Here is a 5,443-nt window from a genome sequence, read left to right as displayed (position 1 = left end):
TCTGAGCACAGAGGGGTAAATGTCATACGTCACAGAGTGCACTGATATGACGTCAATTCTGGCTACGACGTCAACATATATATTCTGAAAGCCTCTATGCAGTGCATGGCGAAGGTTACGTGGTACCAGTATCGTTAGTTTTCTTTCCTTTTCCATTCACGTATGGAGTGACAGAGTAATTATTCTCTACTTGCCCTAGTCTCTGTTATCTTATTCTAATGATCCCTTCGCGAGATATACGTCAGTCGCACTCTCTATTTCGAATACATCATAAGTGAATTTAACCAACAGCGTTTTGGGAGAAACATGTCTTTCTTTGAGGATTACTATTTACGTTCTTCGAGAATTTCTTTAAAGTATTCGTATGGATTACCGGAAAGAAAACGTAAAGGCGCCAGAGAGGCAATTCTGACGTTGCATTTGGCAATGGAAGCAAGATTAAAGAAAAATCAAGACATGTTCATAGGATTTGTCGATCTGGAAAAAGCGTTCGATAATATAAATTGGTGCAAGATGTTAAAAATTCTGAGAAAAATAGGTGGAAGCCTTAGGGAAAGGCCGGTAATATGCAATATGAACAAGAACAAAGAGGGAACAATAAGGACGAACCAAGAGCAAAGTGTACGGATTAAAAAGGGTGTAAGATAGGGACGTAGTCTTTCGCCACTTTTATTCGATCTATACGTCGAAGAAGCAATGACGAAAGTAAAAGTAAGGCTCAGGAGCGAGATTAAAATTCAAGGTGAAAGGGGATCAATGTTACGTTCCGATGATGACATTACTATCCTCAGTGAAAGTGAAGAAGAATTACAGACTGTGTTGAAAGCTTGAACTATCTAATGAGTACAGGGCTGAGAGTAAATCGAAGAAAGATGGAAGTAATGAGAATTAAAAGAAACGCGAACAGCGAGAAACTGACCATCAGGATTGGTGATCAGGAAGTAGATGAAGTTAAAGAATTCTGCTACTTAGAGAACCAAATTACCCATGAAAATCAGACTAGCACTGGCAAAAAGGGCATTCCTGGCCAGAGAAATCTACTAGTATCAAAACAGGTCTTAATGTGGGGAAGAAATTTCAGAGTATTTACGATTGGAGCACAGCTTTGTATGTTAGTGAAACATGGACTTTGGGAAAACCGGAGCAGTAGATAGTAGAAGCAAGTGACACATGGTGCTGCAGAAGAATGTTGAAAATTAGATGGGCTGATACGCTATTCGATGAGGTTTTCCGCAGAATCGATGAGGAAAGGAATATATAGAAAACACTGAAAAGAAGAAGGGACAGCATGGCAGGATATCTGTTAAGACACAACTTACTAGAGGGAGCTGTGGAGGGAGAAACCGTAGAGGAAGACTGAGATTAGAATGTATCCTGAGGACGTTTGTTGCAAGTGCTATTCTTAGACGAAGAGGTTGGCACGGGAGAAGAATTCGTTGCAGGTCGCATGAAACCACTCGGGAGACTGATGAAAGAAAACTAGATTACAGGTTGTAACGAATAGCTGCGGCCAAACTTTTTAAAAACATTCCTCACACATAGAGGAATGAAATGTATTATACCGGCATGTGACTCTAAATGATTTATTTCCATGTTAGAACTCAGTTTATACCTCTCTACATAATCAGATCACGGGAAACGCACAGAAACAGAATGTTCCAGTCTTACATGAAATATTCAGAACTCCTCGTTAGTTACGTTTGTTTTGAACGGACAGTTAGTTGTAACTCTTTGGTTCACCGCCAGTATTTGTTGTTCTAAGGAACGAAGGTAATGTTAACAGGTGACTCATTTCATTGGTCATGTTGACATGGGTCCATCTTCTCTTCTATACTAGTATCAAGCACATAGTATCAACTGTTTAGTGTTCGTCACGAAATTGGTTTTCGTTTCAGTGCAATGGATGTGTACTGAAATGTGCAGTTGGCAGATGCCCGTTTGCTGCTGTACGAATTAGCAGATCGTAATGGCAGTACTGGGAGAAATTTCCAGAACGATAGTGTCCCGATAGGAGGACGTTGCAAGAAATTGATCGCCGCCTTATATTAATACCTTCAGCTGCTGACAGCCGTTGATATATATCAACGGGGACAGGTGAAAATGTGTGCTCCGACCGGGACTCGAATCCGACGAGCCAACGAGGGCACAGAGGATAGTGCGACTGCAAGGACTATCTCGCGCACGCCTCCCGCGAGACCCACATTCTCACCTTTTATGTCCCGACCTACATTCGTAGCGTTCCTACCCAACACACTCATTACTCGTGGAAGACATTCTTACCAAGTCCCGTAAGAGTTCGGGTAATATGTATGCATCCGCACAGAAGAAGAAGGTCATTGCTGGTATCGCCAGAACTATATACTTATATGGATACGCTGTCTGTTCTTTCGGACGTGTCCGAAAGTTTAAGCCTACAGCTCGCGACTGGGGGAGGCCGGGAAGAAGGTGATGATGACGATGTTTGGTTTGTGGGGCGCTCAACTGCGCGGTCATCAGCGCCTGTAAAAAGTTCCAATTTTTACACAGTCCATTTCATTTTCACAATCCAATCTAGCCACTCACAAATGATGACGATGATGAAATGATGACAACACAAACACCCAGTCCCCAGGCAGAGAAAATCCCCAACTTAGCCGGGAATCGATCCCGGGAGCCCGTGATCCAGAGGCAGCAGCGCTACTAGCCCCTAGACCACGACCTGTGGACACCTGGAAGAGGGCACCGCAACTGGAGGACGAACGTCTCCGTGCCGTTGACGTCAACCCAACGCTGGTTTCAACGAAAGACAGCTGCAACAAGTAATCTTGAGCGTCTACACCTACGCTCTGCAAGCCACATTGCGGTGTGTGGCGGTGGTTACTGTGTGCACCACTTTCATTTCCCCTATACCACTTGCGAATACTTGGCGAGAAGAACTATTGCCGGTAAGGCTCAGTGTGGGCGCGAATCTGTATAATTTTACCTTTATGGTCTTGAGAAATCCGTAGGAGGAAGCAATGTACTGGTAGACTTTTCTAAGAAAGTACGCTCTCGGAACTTTAACAATAAACCACACCACGATGGCGAACGCCTCTCTTGCACCGTCTGCCCCTGGAATTGCTTGATCACCTCTGTGACGCTTCCGTGCCTATTAAATGAACCTGCAACATAACGCGCTGCTCTTCTTTAAATTTTTCTTCAGACAGGAGCGCCTGCGATGGTGTATTCAACAGCGAACCTGGGTGCACGAAAGGCAAAACGTCATTTTTTCGGATGAATGCAGGTTCTGAGCCGGTCGCGGTGGCCGTGCGGTTCTAGGCGCTGCAGTCCGGAACCGCGGGACTGCTACGGTCGCAGGTTCGAATCCTGCCTCAGGCATGGATGTATGTGATGTCCATAGGTTACTTAGGTTTAAGTAGTTCTAAGTTCTAGGGGACTGATGACCTAAGATGTTAAGTCCCATAGTGCTCAGAGCCATTTGAACCATTTGAACCAGGTTCTATTTACAGCATCATGATGGTCGCATCCGTGTTTGGCGACATCGCGGTGAACGCACATTGGAAGCGTGTATTCTTCATCGCCATACTGGCGTATCACCTGGCGTGATGGTATGGGGTGCCATTGGTTACGCGTCTCGGTCATCTCTTGTTCGCATTGACGGCACTTTGAACAGTGGACGTTACATATCAGATGTGTTACGACCCGTGGCTCTACCCTTCATTCGATCCCTGCGAAACCCTACATTTCAGCAGGATAATGCACGACCGCATGTTGCAGGTCCTGTACGGGCCTTTCTGGATACAGAAAATGTTCGACTGCTGCCCTGGCCAGCACATTCTCCAGATCTCTCACCAATTTGAAACGTCTGGTTAATGGTGGCCGAGCAACTGGCTCGTCACAATACGCCAGTCGCTACTTTTGATGAACTGTGGTATCGTGTTGAATCTGCATGGGCAGCTGTACCTGTACATGCCATCAAAGCTCTGTTTGACTCAATGTCCAGGCGTATCAAGGCAGTTATTACGGCCAGAGGTGGTTGTTCTGGATACTGATTTCTCAGGATCTATGCACCCAAATTGCGTGAAAATGTAATCACATGTCAGTTCTAGTATAACGTATTTGTCCAATGAATACCCGTTTATCATCTGCATTTCTTCTTGGTGTAACAATTTTAATGGCCAGTAGTGTAGATTAAATACAGTTGGTGGTGGCGTCTTTCTTGCTGTTAGAAGAAGCTCATCTTGTAGCGAAATTGGGGTAGCTAGTTGCTTTGAGTTGCTATGGACAGAGGTTGCACTTGACAACCGAACTAAATTAACAACTGGTTCCTTTTATGGACCTCCCGACTCAGGTGATAGAGTTTCTGAAAAGTTCAAAGAAAACTTGAGTCTTATCACAAATAGTTACCCCACTTATAATTACTGATGACTTAAATCTGCCCTCGATTTGTCGGCGAAAATACGTATTCAAAGCCGGTGGTAGGTATAAAACATGGTCAGAAACTGTGCTAAATGCTTTCTCCGAAAATAATTTTGAGGAGTTAGTTAAGGTACCCACACGAAATGTAAATGGTGCGAAAACATACTTGAACTCTTAACAACAAAGAATCTTGAGAACATAGGGAATATCATGATGGATTCAGGGATGAGTAAGAATAAGGCCGTTGTAGTGAGACTGACCACTGCAGCATCCAAACTTACCTAAAGTGGACACAAAATATATGTATATATAAATGCAGAATGGCAACGGCCGTGCCGCAGTGGATACACCGGTTCCCGTCAGATCATCGAAGTTAAGCGCTGTCGGGCGTGGCCGGCACTTTGATGGGTGACCATCCGGGCCGCCATGCGCTGTTGCCATTTTTTGGGATGCACGCAGCCTCGTGATGCCAATTGAGGAGCTACTCTGCCGAATAGTAGCGGCTCCGTTCAAAGAAAACCATCGGAACGACCGGGAGAGCGGTGTGCTGACCACACGCCTCTTCTATCTGCATCCTTAGCTGAGGATGACACGACGGTCGGATCGTCCCGATGGGCCACTTGTGGCCTGAAGACGGAGTGCTTTTAAAAATGCAGACAAAAACTTGCTTGACTCCTTCCTGAGAGAAAGCCTCCACTCTTTCCAACTAACTATGTAAATGTAGACGAGATATGGCTTAAATTCAAAGAAATAGCTCTGAATCAATTGAAAGATTTATACGAAATTAATTAATAAAAGACTGTGTTGATCCCCCACGGTACACAAAACAGGTCAGGAAACTGTTGCAGAAGCAACGAAAAAAGTATGCCAAATGTAAAAGAACACAAAATCGCCAAGGGCGGCGATGTTTTAAGGCAGCCTGAAACTTGGTGCGGACTTCAGTGCGAGATACTTGTAATACAGGATGGCGCATGAAATGTGTTACCATTTTGTTTTTGAATATAAACTGTATTGTCAATACAATCTGAAAGGAACTTATACTACA

General features: G+C 44.5%; 1 pseudogene; it reads left to right on the top strand.

The window, feature by feature from the left end:
* Positions 1–4,720: 4,720 nt before the first annotated feature.
* LOC124796699 lies at positions 4,721–4,838 on the top strand (annotated as a pseudogene).
* Positions 4,839–5,443: the final 605 nt, after the last annotated feature.

This window comes from Schistocerca piceifrons, chromosome 4 (genome assembly GCF_021461385.2).
Source record: "Schistocerca piceifrons isolate TAMUIC-IGC-003096 chromosome 4, iqSchPice1.1, whole genome shotgun sequence".
NCBI classification, from domain to species: Eukaryota; Metazoa; Arthropoda; class Insecta; order Orthoptera; family Acrididae; genus Schistocerca; species Schistocerca piceifrons.
The sequence above is the reverse complement of the archived record's forward strand: the minus strand, read 5'-3'. Positions and strand labels throughout refer to the sequence as shown.